Below are 19,071 nucleotides of genomic sequence, written 5' to 3'. Positions count from 1 at the left end.
TATTTTGTTGAGGATTTTTGCATCGATGTTCATGAGTGAGATTTGTCTATAATTCTCTTTCTTGGTTGAGTCTTTGTGCGGTTTCGGTATCAGAGTAACTGTAGTTTCATAAAAGGAATTTGGCAATGCCTCTTCTGTTTCTATATTTTGAAATACATTAAGGAGTATAGGTATTAGGTCTTCTTGGAAGTTCTGGTAGAATTCCTCATTGAAACCATCTGGTCCTGGGCTTTTTTTTTTGGTAGGGAGGTTTTTGATAACCTCTTCTAATTCTTCGCGACTAACAGGTCTATTTAGATTGTTCACCTGGTCCTGGTTTAACTTTGGTATATGGTATTTATCTAAAAAAGTGTCCCTTTCCTTTACATTTTCCAGTTTTGTGGCATATAGGCTTTTGTAGTAAGATCTAATGATTCTCTGAATTTCCTCTATCTGTGGTTATGTCCCCCTTTTCATTTCTGATCTTATTAATTTCCAAATTCTCTCTCTGCCGTTTGATTAGTTTGGATAGGGGTTTGTCAATCTTGTTGATTTTCTCCAGGAACCAGCTTTTTGTTTCATTGATTTTTTGTATTGTTTTCTGTGTTTCTATTTTGTTGATTTCAGCCCTCAGTTTGATTATTTCCAGTCTTCTACTCCTCCTAGGTGAGTCTGCTTCTTTTTTTTCTAGAGCTTTCAGGTGGGCTGTTAAGTCTCCAATGTGAGCTTTCTCTGTTTTCTTTAAGTGGGCACTTAGTGCTATGAACTTTCCTCTTAGGACTGCTTTCATAGTGTCCCATAAGTTTGAGTATGTTGTTTCTTTATTTTCATTGAATTCCAGGAAGACTTTAATTTCTTTCTTTATTTCTTCCTTAATCCAGGTATGGTTCAGTAGTTGACTGTTCAGTTTCCATGAATTTGTAGGCTTTCTGGGGGTAGCATTGTTGTTGAATTCTAACTTTCATCCATGGTGATCTGATAAGACACAGGTGGTTACTAATATTTTTTGTAACTGTGGATGTTTGCTTTGTTACCGACTATGTGGTCGATTTTTGAGAAGGTTCCATGAACTGCAGAGAAGAAGGTATATTCTTTCCTATTTGGGTGGAATGTTCTATAGATGTCTGTTAAGTCCATTTGATTCATTACCTCCATTAATTCTCTTATTTCTCTGTTAGGTTTCTGTCTGATTGACCTGTCCATTGGTGAGAGAGGAGTGTTGAAGTCTCCTACTATTAGTGTGTGCGGTTTGATGGCTGCCTTGAGTTTTAGCAATGTTTCTTTTATGTACGTGGGTGATTTTATATTAGGGGCATCGATGTTCAGGATTGAGACTTCATCCTGATGAACTGTTCCTGTTATGAGTATAAAATGCCCCTCTCCATCTCTTCTGATTGATTTAAGTTTGAAGTCAACTTTGTTAGAGATTAGTATGGCCACACCTGCTTGTTTCTTAGGTCCATTTGCTTGATAAGCCTTTTCCCAGCCCTTTACTCTGAGTAGGTGCCTGTCTTTGTGGTTGAGGTGTGTTTCTTGTAAACAGCAGAATGCTGGATCCTGTTTTCGTATCCAATCTCTTAGCCTGTGCCTTTTAATAGGTGAGTTGAGTCCATTGACATTAAGTGACATTAATGACCAGTGGTGGTTAACTCCAGTCATTTTTTTAGTCATAGAGTTTGTGTGTTTCCCTTCTTTGATTTGTGTTAGTGAAGGGTCTCTAGATGTCTGAGTTATTGTGGTCATTGTTGGATTCCTTGGTTAGTGATTTTCCTTCTATTACTTTCTGTAAGGCTGGATTTGTGGCTGCGTATTGTTTAAATTTGTTTTTATCCTGGAAAATTTTATTTTCTCCATTTATAGTCAATGAAAGCTTGGCTGGGTATAGTAATCTGGGCTTGCATCCATGGTCTCTCAGTTTTTGCAGTACATCTATCCAGGACCTTCTGGCTTTCATGGTTTCCATGGAGAAGTCAGGTGTAAGTCTGATAGGTTTACCTTTATAAGTAATTTGGCCTTTTTCCTTTGCCACTCTTAATATTCTTTCCTTATTCTGTATGCTTTGTGTTTTGATAATTATATGCTGAGGGGATGTTTTTTTTTTTTTTTTTTTGATCCAGCCTATTCGGTGTTCTGTATGCTTCTTGAACCTTCATAGGTATATCTTTCTTTAGGTTGGGAAAGTTTTCTTCTATAAATTTATTAAATATATTTTCTGGACCATTGAGCTGCACTTCTTCTCCTTCTTCTACTCCTATTATTCTTAGGTTTGGTCTTTTTATTGTGTCCCATATTTCCAGAATGTTTTGTGATGAGAGTTTGTTGGACTTGCTGTTTTCTTTGATTAGTGTGAGTGTGTTTATTTTCTCTATGGTATCTTCAGAATCTGAGATTCTTTCTTCTAACTCTTGTATTCTGTTGGTTATGCTTGTTTCTGTAGACTCTGTTTGTTTACTTAAATTTTCCATGTCCAGCCGGCCCTCTGTTTGTGTTTTCTTCTTTGCCTCCATTTCAGTTTTCAAGTCTTGAACTGTTTCCATTATCTGTTTGATTGGTTTTCCTTGGTTTTCTAGGGTATCATTCACTGATTTATTCAATTCTTCAAACTTTCTGTTATATTTCTCATCCATTTCTATAAGGGCGTTTTTTACATGCTGTTTAAGTGCGTCAATCACTTTCATGAAGTCACTCTTTTCTACTTCTTCTTGATTAAGGTGTTCATGTCCCCCCGTTGTGAGGTCGCTGGTTTCTGGTGGCTTCATGTTGCTTTTCAGCTTGTTGGGCGAATTCTTGCCTTGGTGTCTACCCATCTCTTCTTCCAAATGTCCCCTTATGGTCTTCTTTTACCGGATCAGGTCTCCTTGCCTACCCAACGCTGGCTCTCCCCAACGTTGGCTCTCCTGGCGCCGAGAGATCAGGTCTCTGTGCTGGTTGGGCTGGTCGCAAACAAAGCACCTACCCTGCTTGGTGCAGGCAGGCCATAGAAACAAAGGAACTCCGGCCCGCTTGAGTGCCCCGAGGATTCGTACCCAGTGCCCAGACAGGCTGGGCTGGGTGATGTTATGTGCCAAAAGAGCCCTTTTTTTTTTTTTAAAGTAGATTATTGTAGAGAGCTGCGTGGATGCGTGGAGCCACGCCTAAAAGATGGCGCTCCCAGTAGGATTTTATAAGTTGTTTGTGATCATTCAGGAACCGATCATTTCATCACTCTGGTTTATAGGAAAATGTATAATACATTACAGATTATTACAAAGGAGATGTGCAGTTTTTTTTAAAGTCCTCTACACTAATAGCGCTTTCTGAAAATGACACTTTTGGGTACTGATATACATAGTTATCCCACTAGAGACACTTAAAATTTCAGCTCTTTCCCCAGTGCATGCTCCAATACTCCACCACAGCCCCAAGGGTTGTAGGACGCTGCTTGTTTGTTTTTGCTGCCCAGCCCCGAAATAACCACACAGAAACTTTATTATTTAAATCACTGCTTTACTCATTAGCTCTAGCTTCTTATTGGCCAACTCTTACATCTTAATTTAACCCATTTCTAGTAATCTGTGTATCGCTATGGCTGTAGCTTACCAGCAAGATTCCATTTGGTGTCTGTCTCCTTCCTTACTTGGTTTAGATTTTAAAAATTTGCATTTATTGCCTAGTAAAACAATTGCTGTTATCTCTTGAATAGCATGAGAGGAGTGTTCTCAGCTTGCTTAGTGAATGGCCATGTGATGTGAGCTGCGCTCCCCTGGAATCCCCCCAACAGGGGGAGCTTTGGTCGGTTTCTTACATCACAGCCATTTTATAGCCTGACCCTTCTTTCCTTTGGTTATGCTCTTGATCAGGTACATGCTGATCTTTTCTAAGAAGAAGCACAATTAATTTATTAGTACTGCTTTTATCAAGCATTGGATTTTATTTTGAGAAATATATATATATATATACACATGTTATATTAACATAAGTATTAATATAACGTGTATACTTATATTAATTCAAATGAGTGTGTGCACGTGTGTGTACACATTTGAAGCTGGGGAAGGTCCACAGAGACTTCCAAAGAAAGTAAGTGAATCCACAGTCACATCTCCAAAATAATCTCATGTCAACTCTTAGAGGTAGAAATTCCTCAGGAATGACCTTTTGTCTCTCTAGAGTAAGTTTTCTATTTCTGCAGGAAATGTCACTGCTGCGCTCTGCCACTGCCATGTGTGTACACGTGTGTGGTGAAAGAGGGATGGGCAGGAGTGTAAGGGAGCGAGCCCCCAAGAAACTGATACTGGTCCAACAGAAATAACTTCTTATTTCTTAAGTATCCTCCCCCTTCACAATAAAATATACTTTTCCAAATTACACATCAGCTGTTTGCAGAGTTAAAGGTGGAATGCCTGGGCTGTGATTCTTTTTTTTTTTTTCAAGCAGAAAACTAGGAAATGGGTCATAAAACATTAATACTGCCTTAAAATAACCTAGGGGAGGGTGAGCCCAAGATGAACTTGAGTCCAGCACAAGGGGAGGCTGCACCTCCAGAGGAGAAATTTTGTTGGTGAGGACTTGCCCTTTCCCGTGGAGAGATCCAAGGTGGACTTCCTGAAGCTGGGAGGGCTGTGTCAAGCTGAGTGGGGAATCTTGGCTGCTTGATACATCTCTGCAGCTCCTTTCAGAACCAGGAAGAACCAAAGAAGGAAGATACCAAGTCTTCAGAATTAAATGAGATGAGTGCACATTAATCTGTGATTAAAACCAAAGTCATCTTCTATGTTTTATTTAAGTTATTGTAAATGTTCGTCTTAGCTGTTGTCAGAAGTCTAGTTTTCTGTTGCTTATCTCTTTTCCAGGTATTCTGAAATGATCAGGGAAAATACTTACACGTTCCTCATGTTAACCCTGGTAGTCATTCCTCTAAACGGTTTGTGCTCCAGAAAGCTGATGAAACTTCATGATATCAGAGAGCAAGTTTTGGTCTAGAATTAGAATGGAGCCACAGCTAGCCTGCACACCTCCAAACAGAGATGCTACTTGATGAGAAGGTCTTGGAGGGAACTAGAAACCAGTGCCTTTGTTTTCCAGGTAGACTCGGCCATTTTTCGAGACCCATGGCTTGTTGGAGGCAACATTACAAGATAGATTTCACCCTTAGTGGTCTACCTCACCCTCTGCTTTGTAAAATTAAAACAAGTCCGGCTCTGGTCAATAATCTAGGCATTCCCTGAAAGCATGCACATAAAACACATGATAGCAGCTGTAGCATGAACAAATTAGACTTCCTTTCTAGCTCACTTTCAAGAAAGTGTGCAGGTTTCATATGACCACTTTGTAGCATTATCAGAGTCCTAGGTTACTGCTGTTCTGTTCCATCATCTGGTTTATGTGTTTTACTCTGCTTCCTTGTGACTATCATCATGACCAGAAGCTGTTTGGGGAAGGGAAGGCTTATTTCAGTTTACGCATTACTCTCTATCACCAAGAGAAGCCAAGGCAAGACATTATGGCAGGAACTGAAGGAGAGGCCACAGAGAAACATTGCTTGCTGAGTTGATTCCCCTTATGTATGTATTTTATACACTACAGACTTGCCTACTAACACATAACACCACTCAAAGAGGGTAGGGTCCTCCTACACCAATCAAGAAAATCCTCCACAGACAAGCCCATATGCCAGTCTGATGGAGATAATTACTCAGCTGAGTTTCCTCTTCCGGTTGACTCTAGTTTGTTAAGGTGACAAAAGCTAACGAGCACAGTTAGATATTCCCAATTGTATTGGCAGGCCTAGAACTCATACCTCAGCATCCCACGTAGCTGAGATTATAGGAGTGTGCCACCACACCAAGCTGCCCTATTATTGTGTCTTTCTTCAGCCAACACTTCTTGGCAACAGCTATAGAGTTCAAGTAAGTTTGACTGAAGTGCTAAGCAGTGGGAGGCAGAATGTGCTAATGACAAACACACTCCCTATGCACATCAGGAGAGTTTTGCTCAAGTCTTGCTGACCAACAATTGATTATAGGACCACACTTGTCTGTGGAGCAACTGAGAAATGTTACCTTTTCAGGCAGGCACCTGGTTAGAGGTGGCATCAGTACCAAGGAGCAGGGGAAATGGATGCTCGGCTGAGAAATTAACCTTTTCTCAAAAGGCTCATCCTCAATTCTACTTTGTTCTAATCATGTACTCAGCAAATTTCCTTTCCTTAGCTACTCCTTCCTTAAACAAAAAAAAAAGCCAAGAATCTGACTTAATGAAATTTGACTGAATGCAGACAAGGATGAGAAGACAACACTCTAGAGCCCTGGAGGAATTACGACACAGCGCTTCAGCACCGAGTCACACTGTCTGGCCTAATCACTGGCTGGATGATCATTTCCTAGCTGCAAGACCTCAAAAACCTTTTCTCCTAATGTCAGAGGTCTTCTCCAGTCTGCAATGTGATAGGGCTGTCATGGGTGCTGAATAGGATAATAATACATATATGACGTTCTGTGCATGGCGGGTATATTCCTGCAAATTACCACACTAAGCCAGAGCACACAGGATCTGTCACACCCTTGGTTTTAGTCTCTGAGATCTGTGGGGTCTTGCCTAAAGTCAAAGGCCCACCTTCTTACCTTTTATTTTTAGCTTGCTCCCTAGCATTTCAGCGGTTTCTATAATTTTTATTCTTGCTGTCAACACGAACATTTTATTTGCTTACCACTGTTTTCTGTCCATCACCAAAGTGCTTGCCAGAAACAAATGGCAGTGAAATCTACAGAGGAGCAAGGACCGAAGAAGCCATGCAGTGAAGGCATGCGACTGTGAGCAGCCCCTGACTTCCAAGCTCAACAGGTCAACCACACAGGTGAACTGCCAATGCATGCGGATTTATCCACATGACTTTGTGGAAACTATAGTGCATGGGTTCATATAATGATTACTTCTCTTATTTGTAAAAACTTTGAGGAAACAGAGAGAAACACACTGAGTTATTATTTTACTAGGTGAAGCATGCATAATAAATTGAGCATACAACACACATATATGATAAGCAAACATACAAATCCTAGTATTTCATTGGAAGTTTTCAGTTAGAAATGAAAAAAAATATTATAATAGAGTTTAGCACAGTGGCACAGCCCTGCATCCCCTGTTGCTTGGGAGGTTGGGATAGGAGGAGTGTGCCTTGATTAAGGCAATTCCAGGCAGTTTGGGTAACAAATACAACACTGTCTCAAAAATACAAATAAAACATGTTACTCACTTCTGCACGCAGTGGTTACTTTTGATGTTTCTAGGCTCTTAATTTCATTTAAAGGTCTTTGCTTCCCTCTCTATAGGCTCCCAAGCAATGCAGGCTCCACTCCTGGTGTGAATTTCTCTGCCTCTATACCCCGGATTCTTACTTCAGACATCCCTCCACCCTCTGCCTGTCTCTGTCCACAGCATGTGGGATTGGAGGATCTCCCTCTGTCTGCCAATCTAGCATGACAGAGAGTGGAAACTTTCATTTCCTTTGGGAAGAGTCCCTCATCCATCCTAGAGAACAGTATACAGTATGAACTCTATTGTCCTGACAAGACAATCACAAGGTTTAGAGTACATTTCTCAGAAATCAGTTTTATTCCAACCTAAGTAATAGCATGTGTGAGCTCCAAAACCAAGCTAAATCCACTTCAGAAAAGGCACAGCTCCACATCTGCAAGAAGATAACAGCAAAAGTCAGCACAGTTTAGCTACAGCAATAAACAAAACACTTATAATCTTGACCTACAGCATGAAGACTTGCATGATTTCACAGATTTTCTTTGTCCTAAACTAAAACCATGGATTGGAATTGGGTTTACATTAGTAACAGCCAAATATCCTGTTAATAGCATCAATCCTCTTGTTCTCAGAGGAGTCTCAAACGTCTTGATCTAAAAAGAACTGAAAATTGTCAATCACTCCCAAATTACACTTCTTTTGCATAAATAGAAAACAAAAATTCATTCCGAGAATGCTAGCTACAGACAAAAAGATCTCACCAATGTTTACCTTATGATAAATATTAAAACAATAGTTTCTTTTCCTACTTGTTCTGCCCTAAAACCTGAAGTCCCTTGACTTAAATACAGTATGTGTGGAAACAAAGATCATGATAGCACAAAATGTGGATTATATAAAAGAAAGACGCTACTTTACAAAAGACAGTCTAAAATGGAGTTCCCTTGCATCCAGGTCAAAGAAAGAAACCACGTCATAAGTCTGAGATTCAGTGCGTTGACACCTTAAATGATCAAGACTTTGGTCAGTGTTGTCTGTTAGCTATTTCCCAATGGCACCTTCTGTGAAGGTCCTGGAAGGCATAGGGCTAGGTAATGTCCTTAACAGCAGGCTGAGAGAATTGACACCAGCACATTCTGTACATCTGCTTCTTCTGAGAACTGAGCGGTTGAAAGGCACGAGGATTCTGTGCAACTCTGAGCAATTTTAAGGGCAGCTAGACTTTGAAGCGAAGGAGGGTTTTTCTGGGAGGAATTCTAGTTAGATATCAGAATGTCCTTGAACTTCCCAAAATATTCTTCCTGTTAGATGTTGCAGGGTAATCTGCCATTTTCGGAGTACAGAATAAAGGTCAGATGAGTAACTGAGAACTGAATGCGACCTTTAGCTATATCTTCAGTAAAAAGTTTTTCTGATTTTTATCAATTCCAAAGATGTCTGTCTATTTGTAGGGGGAGGGACCACTTGTTCTTCCTGGCTGCCCTGCTAGTTTAGATCTGAAATAACCACACAGAAACTATTAATTAAATAACTGCTTGGCCCATTAGCTCTAGCTTTTTATTGGCTAACTCTTACGTATTAATTTAACCCATTTCTATTAATTTGTATATCACCACGAGGTCGTGGCCTACCAGCAAGTTCTGGCATGTCTGACTCTGGCAGCTCCATAGCATCTCCCTGCCTCTGCCCTTCTTTCTCCCAGCATTCACTCCACTCCTCCCTGCCTACCTAAGTTCTTTCCTATCAACAGGCCAAGGCAATTTCTTTATTCATTAATGGTAGTCACAGCACACAGAGGGGACTCCCACATCATCTATTAGTGTTCAAGTTAGGGTTCTACTGGGCTTGAATCCTCTCTTGTGCAAAGTGGGGCATGCCACTTACTTTGTGTTTGGTTTTCCTCATGTGTCATAGGGCCAGGATGTTATCACACGGGTTATTATGAAGATTAAATGAGGGAGTGTGTACAAGAGGATTAACAGGGGGTCTGCTCCATAATAAGAGCTGCAGGAGAGCTAAATTACTACACCACAGGACTAATGGCAGTGCCTTCTAATGATGACAGCTGTACACAGTTATTCATCTTCCTATTCTTCAGAGCAGGTTATCCTGACATCTTTCCATTATAAATAAAACAGTGTTAACTATAATTAACCAACTATTTCTCTTTTGGGGGGAAATAATCTTGATGAACAGACATGAAATAGTTCAAAGATGCTCTTGAAACTGGCAAAACCATGCATTCAAGAGGTCTGAGATTCAATTACACACAATATATGCTTTAACCAAATGAACGACTTAAAGCTTCAAGCATATGTACATTATGTGTCTCTCTGTGAACTTTTAAGTAACATTGAGCATGTCCTTTGGGTAGTGTCCTTCAGTGGGGACTGAGAGGCCTGGAATACTGGTTTTCGGGTGACTTTTGTTGCAGAATTGAAAAGAGTGATAGATTCAGCTATTAGGGGCTGTGTGTTCACATCCCCAAGATCAGCACTCCTAAGCTGAAGCTCTGTTGTTACTTACCATCTGTGTGACTTTCACCTAGGCTGTGACTCATTCTCCTCAACTGCAAAGTTCAGGGTGAAAAATTCTCACCTTTATATGGGGTATAGAGTGTATGCTATAGAAACAGCTGTTGTCCAAGTACAAAGCAAGAATACCATAGTAGCTAGTCCTAGGACTGTGAACCTCTTCTTCCTGTAAAAAAAGGCCATTGTAGATTTATGGTTTCATTGCTCTATGGGCACGTGTATCTCCAACTTCTGGAAGGTGACACATAGTGGACAATTAGTAGATGTCCCTTACGGGGAGGCATGTGATCGAAAAGCCTCATCAGTCCTTTGTTGCAAGCAAGGACCACCAGCAGTTCCACACTTTCCTGCGAGAGTGCCTGGGGCTTTTATTGGCACAGCGAAAACCCAAGTAAAAGGCTTAACTTGTCTGAATGTTTCCTAGTCTGTTTCATGGCATTTTTTTGGCTTCCAGCCTTCCCTCAGCCCTAATATTTTTTTCTTCCAAATAAAAAGACAAATGCATGTAGCATAAATAATAAAAACTCAGAGACAGATATTGGGGTTCAAACTGAAGATCAGAAAAGCAAAGCGTCCAAGCCATTGGCTTTTACCTCTACCTCATACTGAAATGGCGATCCTGCCTCCATGACCCTTAGAATGAAACTGAACCTGAGACCCATCTTCTCCCATCTTATTTTCCCCTCTAGTTCTGGGATTAAAGGCAGCTTCTATGGCTAACTAGTGTGGCTGTGGGGATTCAAGTTGTGTGCAACCACTGCCTGGCCTGTATGGCTGACTTGTGTGGCTGCTTTGCACTGATTGTCAGGCAAGTTTTTTTTTTATTCAGACACAAATAGTATACCACTATACATATACCTTCCAGGTATCAACTTAGGATTGGAGACTAAAGTCTTCTTTGACTGAAATTCATGATACCCTTGTTGTAGTAAGGAGGCTACTAGTTAGTTCCTGGCTGCTTAGCCCCAAAATAACCACACAGATGCTGTATTAATTAAATCACTGCTTGGCTCATTAGCTCTAGCTTCTTATTGCCTAACCCTTACATCTCAATTTAACCCATTTCTAGTAATCTGTGTATTGCCACATGGCTGTGGCTTACTGGGTAAAGTTCTGTCTGGCTCCAGAAGGGCTACACGGCTTCTCTCTGACTCTGCCTCCTCTCTCCCAACATTCACTTTAGTTTTCCCTGCCTACCTCTATTCTTTTTCCCTATCAGGCCAAGCCAATTTTCTTTGTTAAATAACCAATTGTATTCACTGCATACAAAGGGGACTCCCACAACAACTTGTCATGTAGCAGAGTCTGTAGACAGTTCAGTGGATGTTTTTACAGTCAGCATTAAACAAACAAAAAGGGAGAAGAAGGAGGATGAGAAGAAGGAGGAGGAGGAGGAGAAGGAGGAAGAGGAAAAGGAGGAGAAGGAGGAGAGGAGGAGGAGAAGGAGAAGGAGAGGGGGAAGAAGAAGGAGAAGAAGAAGAAGAAGAAGAAGAAGAAGAAGAAGAAGAAGAAGAAGAAGAAGAAGAAATTCCACACAACTAATGAAGTTTACCTTATTGCTGTAACTGTTGGCAAAGGTGAGAGCCTAGGAAGGTGGACTGCCTGAAATGTTTCATTATTCTGCAAGAATATTTTTTGATATGCTTTCAACAGCTCCTGAATGACGGTCAGCCTCACTCTGTGGTTTTTAAAAGTCCTCCCTCACCCCACCAATAGCTGATCATCACACTTAACAAAAGCTTTCAGGTCAGCTGTTGAGTACCTGGGTCTTTACCAGTAATTACCAGGTAGAATTACCAGGTAGCAGGCAGTGTTTGCTTGTAACCTGTCAATAGGAGCTGCAATGGCGGGGGCGGGGGGGGGGGGGAGATTGTCATTTCTGATGGCCTTGCAACCACATCTAATTTAAAGTGTCAATAGAGTTAGTTTCTATCTTTTGTTCCCACTGCCAGATTGTGAATTTTTTCCTCTAGAATCTTGTCACAAAGTTATACAGATATTTGGAACTAATGAACTTCAAGAAAAACTATCCCTCAGCCACCACAAGATATGGAGGGACACTTAGGCCTCATTTCTTTATCCCATAGTGCGATTGCATTCTTTACAACAGTGGTATAGTCAAGGTATCTTGTCTAAGTTCAAGATTAGGCAGCCTGTCCTAAGCAGTGAAGTGATGCTCTGCCGACTGAACCAGAGGTGAAGCTAGGGAGAGCAACAAGAAATTATTTGAAGATGACTCTTGGTCTTCTGGTGTTGGGTTCCAGAAGGCTATATGCTAATTTCTAGATGGTTTGGGGAGATACCTTTCCATGCCATTTGAATCATTTAGGTTATCTCCCATTCTTAATAAGGATAAAAAGCTTTCTAAGAAGATGCTGGTGTCACATGGCACCCAACAGTTTCTTCAGGTACTTCAATTGATGCAATTGAATATAGGTTGTGAATGAGGGGCAAATATAAGGTTATCTTGGAACTTGTTTTCCTAAAGATCTATTTCAGGTTGAATCCTAAAGGGGCGTAGATACAGCAGCTGGCAACCAGCATTAGTTTTGAATATCTATCTTATCAATATAAATAGATTTTTCTTTCCAGGCTAAAGGAAGAAACCTTGGTGGGGAGTAAGATTGGCTGTATTGTAATCAATACAATCTGGTAGCACATTTTATTCTAATATTAATAAGCTTTTTTCTTGCTGAATACAGAGGGTGAGCAGAGAAGGGTGTTTTCAACACTGCACTGTACTACCGTTCAATATCAATTTGGCTTTATAAGGTCATCACATCAAAGGAGAATCAAATTTGAGAAAGAAAACCCACTGGAAAGTTCTGTCTACAACATTCAGATTCTAAGACATGTGTTCTCCATCTCTGTTCCTTGAACTAGACAACCTTTATCAAATACCTAGGTGATCCTTGCAACCTTGGGCCCGACGAATAGTTCCTGTGCTGTAAACCTATCCGCGACATAATGGACTCCCATTGCATCAGTCCCGCTCTGATGGGGATTTCTGACAATTTCTGTGGCACCCTGACAGATGTGTCATAACGTCTAATCCCTTTAAGCTCCCCAAAGCTCCCGGAAAAGCGGATGAATTCAAAGAACAGTCTGGAAAGCAAATGGTTCTTGTATTGAACCCATTTCTTCTATGTCTGGGAAGATGCTCAATCTTTCCCTTCTGTGCCAGTAAAGGATGGGCAAGGTGTAATCTGGGTATTGGAATGATAATAGGAAAGCAGGGCTAGCTGGCATTTCCCTGCAACTGAAACAGTAAAAGTGAAAAGGGGTAAACTTACAGGAGCCTGTGCTTCCCCGCCTGAAGCCCTGCCTTCCAACATTATCAGAATCCCATGCCAGATGAACTGCTCTGTGGCTCAGTTCAAAGCATTAGCGATCAGAGTCTCGGAAGGTGAGACGGGGAAGTGGGGAGCTTCTCATTAACAGAGGAAGTAAGTAGTGCCCCTCCTTAACCTGCCCTGGGCTTTTGAGCTCAGACCGGCGTCTCTTAACTGCACAAATCCACACTTGGTGTGCGGCATGGAGCCAGGCCTCATGGAGGCCAGGAGGTGCTTTCCCCGAGCTTTGACACTCTTGGAATTGTACACAGTTGTGAGGTTTGCTTCTCAGACATTTGGACAACTGCCACGAGGAAGGGAGGGAGGAAACTGGGCCAGTTTGTGTTCTGTTACAGACCAGCCTTTTGGATGACAGAATTCTTTCCAATCAAAATGCCATGGATTACTCCCTGCTGTGAGCTAATAGGGTGCTAATTAGCATATTTCATTTATTTACTTAACCGGGATAGAAACTATTGGGCACGTGGCCCACTTAGAATGGTTTCCTGGGGGAAGCTATGAGGATGCCCTAAGCACTTCCTTCTTATACATTGGTGAAAACAGTTCACAGAAGCACAATGCTCCCCTCTCTCTTTCACACCTTTCTTCCCTCTCACTTGCACCAATGACTGTAGGTCATAGGTGGAGGTGCACACCTCACTGTCTCCTTGTCACTCAGTCTCTCTTGAGAACTATGAATCCGTGCTCATGACAATTAGGTAGTTTGTGGGTTCCTTGGCCTTCTCTGGACTACTTCCTGGGGGATCTTAAAACCCATTTGCCATCATTTCCCCCTCATTTGGGAGAAGAAAACACTTTAAAATTCTCATCCTGCCCTTGAGTGCTTTTAGATTCTTTGGATTTCCATGGCTGTTAATCTCCCTAATGGCGTATTCTCAGTTTGTTCAGGGACAAATCATTAACAGTGTACAGTGAAACAAAGCAGCCAGAACCCACTAAGCAAAGAGAAATGGATCCTAGTTCCCAAATGCTTCCTGTGATGCTAAGCCCATGTGTTGAATAGCAGTAGCAAAATCAAAGGGCATAAAAACAGGCAGTAATTGTTCTACCAAGAATCCTGCTGCATACATACATATAAACACACACACACACATACACATACACACATACAGAGAGAGACAGATAGAGATAGAGAGAGAGAGAGAGAGAGAGAGAGAGAGAGAACAGCTTCACAGACTAAGAGTATTCCTACCATTTTGTAAGAATAAAGATGTGTAAAGTCTTCTTGTTTACAGAGGACTCAGTTAATGGCGCTGCAGTCCTTGGAGAAAGCATGACTATTTCTTTTTACCCTAGTTGGTCACTGAGTTCTGCCATTTTTGCTTCCTGATGATACTCAACCTGCACTTTTCTCCTTTTTGCCTTGTCACTGTCTAGATGAGCTTTAGTAACCTGCCACTCAGACCCTGGCCCTTAAAAGTGAGTTCCCATGATTGAGTATCGCTTGGTTCTTATTAGAAACTCAGGGATTTGGAGACTCCTGGGTAAGTAAGGGCAGATCAGTATATGCTTCAATGAACACACAGGTGATTTTTCTGCCTATTACAATTCAAGGACACTGAAATGACAACATAGCCTGCCTCCTAACATGCTTCCCTCTTCTGTGTCCTCTCTCAGTGTCCTCTATGCACCACCTCTCCTCATTATGTGGACTGTCTGCTGGTAGGTTATTTTCTCTGCAACCTACAACATGGGACTTCATAGCAGGAGTGATATTGTCAGTCTGCATTGTCAGGTAGCCTCAAGATATTGTCTCATCCCTTGCAGCTTGGTCCTCAAAATCTTACCAAGGTAATTAGAAAATGAAGAAAGGACAGGCACACAGACACATGTAGCTTACTAAAAATCTAGCATCAGGTGGACATCACGATGGAATGGTACTATCTATGTAATAACCCACCCAGATCCAGCATGTGTAGTATGAAGAGCACAGGGCTGGGAGTTAGCTAGTGTGGGTAGGAGGTCTCTGTAGGGGAGCAGTCTCAGAGGGCTGAGTTTTAGAGAGGAAGGCTTCAGCAATCCCAAGCCTGACCTGTGTGGCGAGGGCTTTGCCAGACTCTCATGTGTCTGAGGCATCATCAATCCTTGTCATGGCTGTGCCCATATCAAACAATCCCAATCACTCAGGTAGGTCTTCATCTGTTTCTTACACATTCACTTCCTCAGTTCCTCACAAGACACAACTTCACTTTTATGTGCAGAAGGCTGCTTCTTTGTCATTGATTTTTTTTCTAATCTGTTCTCTATGATCCTAGTCTCTTCATGTTATCTCAGACATTTAGATTTTGACTGAGTTGATCATGTCTTGTTCTTTGCTTTTTGGTGGCCAGTGACACTAATATTCCTAATACATAGTTTTATAGTGTCATTTATAGTTATTTGCTATACATGGGTATTTGCTCATATTGAAGCATATCTTCAGTTACTAATACTTCTCCATGTTGGTGGGCTTCCATGTATTCAATCCTAATTATTATGATTTCTGCTACCATGATATGTTATCCTTCTTTGAACTGGCTTGTTCTCTTTTAAGTTAATTTATGACTCCATTTGGGCAACATAAAAAGACTTGATTGCTCTTTGTAGACAAGGGAGACGTTAAGATATTGCTCAGATCCTGGGTATCCTAGAAACTCCTACTTACTAGGTACCACCTTCCAGATTTTATATCTGGGTCCTTGAGAATCATTTTCTATTTTTTAGCATATTTTTCTTCTTACTTCTTCTGACACTCTTGATTTTGCCCTGTGCTTCACCAAATGACACATAACTCCCCTTGTTGCCAAATTGACCTGTCCTCTTTGAAAAAAAACACCATGTTTATTTTCCATGTTTTCCTGATCAGATTAGAAGTTCTTGTCGGATACCCAAGAACAGGAGAGTTCTTGGGTAGCCTCAACAGATCATCCAATAAATATCTAGTAATAATTTGTGCTTTATTAAATTGAAATATCAAAGCATTCTAGCTGTTCAGTGCTTTTTAACTCATAAACTCTTTGTCATTCTACTTTTATTTCTCAGTATAACATTTGATTTACTGTTGGGAGCATAAGGAGAATAAATAAATATCAGAAGAAGAAGAAGCAGATCTAATGACTGATGATTGATTTAAATTTTATTTGTTGATAGACTGCTGTGGATTAAAAGTGATGGGGAGAGTTTATAAATCACTCAAAATTATTGTTAGCATACTAATACAATTAGAGTTGGTCTCTCACTTTTGCTCTTAATATTCAGATTGATGAAGGAGAGAACTACATGTGTAAAGGGGGAATTCAAACAGTTCCCTGATAAGGTGAGCACCCTTCAATGATCTGAAGTTGGTTATTGTATAGTGTAATAGTTCAGGGAGACAGTTCATTAAAGAAGAGTTTCTATGGGCGGTCTGTGGGGATAAAGTAGATGAAGTCCCTTGCATATTCTGTTTCCCAAACATGAGGTCTTTATCTACACTTGTGGGGTACTGGTTATTCATGGATTGAGAAAAGAACAGTGCTATCAAATGTTTTCCCTCCCCTGCCATATCAGGACAATCTCCCTTGCGGTGAATAATCCATGAATCAACAGAGTGTTTTCAAGGCTCATATGTCCAAAAGGAGAACACCTTGTTTGGCCACAATGCTTCCCAGGAGCAAAGACAAAGCAAGAATTGTATTAAGCAGAAGTGACTTATCAGCCAAACCAGCAAACATAACACTATTTGGGGAAACGCACAGAAATCGAGGAGAGTAACTTGGATAGAAGATGGAGCCTGAGAACCACGGAGTGATTAATTTGGCTGCTCTCATACTACTTTCTCAGCAGGTGATGACATTTGGATAGAAATCCATGCCCAAATTTTTTTAATGGACAGTATTTTCCTTGGAATATTTAGATATTTCTTGGGGTTTACCTAGAGATGGTGGTGTTGGTCATTGGTGAGGACTCCAACTCATTTGACTCCAGCTAAACATACCATGCCCACATATCATCAGAAAGTCCATTTCTCCTTGGTTTGGCTGTCATTGTTATTTTAGCAAGAGTGGGAAGCTTGGAGGGTCACTGTTTATGCATCACTAGATACAGATGGTATCGTAGCTATCTTGGGAAAGCTCATTTTGTAAATATATATCCAAATGGAATTAGTGGATAACTAGGAGCTAGTGGTGTTGTCAAGCAGGAAATGTATAGGTATGTATAGGAAATGCTAGGTATAAAGTACCACAATCTTACACTAGGGTATCTTTAGGATAATGTTAGAGTATTAAGACTCCTTGCTGTGAGCTACTAAGACTCTGGAATACTTTGGCATTGGTTTTTAAAATAGTTAAAGCCATTAAGTTCGTATGACTTGCATAAATGTATCCATAACGGGGGCAACTCCTTCCATTTAGTGCTGAGTCACCCTGAAGAGCTGGTATTAGGTCAGGCAGATCTGAGGCTCATCAGGAGAATTAGAAAATATTGTTAAAAGGTGAGATTAAGACAAAGCCTGGGGCTGGAGAGATGACTCGGTTGATAGATAACTCACCTGCTGTACAAGCATAAAGACCTCATTTTGATCCTTAGCATCCATGTAAAAGCAAGGTGTAGGGGCACAGGCTTCTAATCCCAGTGCTAGAGACATAAAGACGTAAATTCCTGGACTTGTAGGCCTGGCAGCCTAGCTGAATTGACAAACCTTACATTCAGTGAGAGACCCAATCCCAAAAAATTTCAGTGGCTAGTGATAGTGGAAAATAGGAGGATATTTACCCCTGGCCTCAACACCATGTGCGTACATTCAAGGTACACAGGCCTCTTACACATATATGTGTGCACACATAGATACACACACAGATACTCACACACAGGCACACACGCAGAGAGGAGAGAGAGAGAGAGAGAGAGAGAGAGAGAGAGAGAAGAAAGAAGAGAGAGAGAGAGCAGCAGCTAGATTTTCAACAATGGGACTCTAAATTACAATGGACTATAAAGAGCATCATGATAGTAGATGGTGAAAATACTGGTTATCTGTCATACTTTGCTCAATTGGAGGAAATTCTTAAGTTAATGTTATCTCGTGGAAGGAGACAGGGACTTAGAATAGGGTTGGAATTTGGGAAATTGGCTCAGAAAATTTCCGTATGTGTACATTTGGATGTTGACACTATGACATTTGTCTGATGCAGGACCAGACCATTGAATACTCCGAGGTCCATCTCATTATATCTAAACGTGATTAAAGACTGCCAGGATCAGAGTTTGGGGGCAGTAGCTTTCTGTTAAGGGAGTAGGGCTTCTCTGCTGAGATTGTCTAGGGATGCTGATAGCCTTTGTAAAGAAGAACTAGGCCATCCATATGTAGGAGACAGTGGTGAAGTTTTGACTATCTGAGGGGCCCCTGGCAGCAGGACCAGGATCTATTCCTGGTGTGTAAACTAGCTTGTTGGAGCCCATATCCTGTGGTGGGATGTCATGCTCAGCCTTAATGCACGGGGAAGGTCTTGGTCCTGCCCCAGCTTAATGTGCAAGACTTTGTTGACTCCCCATGGGAGCTCTTAGCTGTTGGGAGAACTGGATAAGGGGTAGCTTGGGGCAAGGTGTGAGAGGAAGAGGAAGAAGGATGGGAGGAGAACTGTGGTTGGAATGTAAAATAAAATTAAAAAATAAGTAAAAAACGATATTAAAACATAGTAAAAGAAGTAAAAATAGTTGAATAAACAGCTACACAAGCTCACATAAGCTTGTCTTGTTTCATCCTGTGGCTTCAATGGCTGATAAGTCTGAGCAGCAGCAGATGTCCCTCTGTAGATCGTGGTGTGGTCAGTTTGAAGACAGAGAATGTCCACAGAAGCTTCACGTGTCAAAAACTTGACCTCTGAGGAGGAGCTATTGGAATATATGTCTAGGAGGTGGATTCCAGAGAGGAGTCTTGTGTCATTGGGGATGTGCTTTCAAGGGGAACCACAGGACCTTGGTATCTTTTCCTCTTGTCTCACTCCGCTTCT

This window comes from Microtus oregoni, unplaced genomic scaffold, assembly GCF_018167655.1.
Source record: "Microtus oregoni isolate MIOR12 unplaced genomic scaffold, Mior012 000000F_ref0000247, whole genome shotgun sequence".
Lineage (NCBI taxonomy): Eukaryota > Metazoa > Chordata > Mammalia > Rodentia > Cricetidae > Microtus > Microtus oregoni.
Note: the sequence above shows the minus strand (reverse complement) of the source record.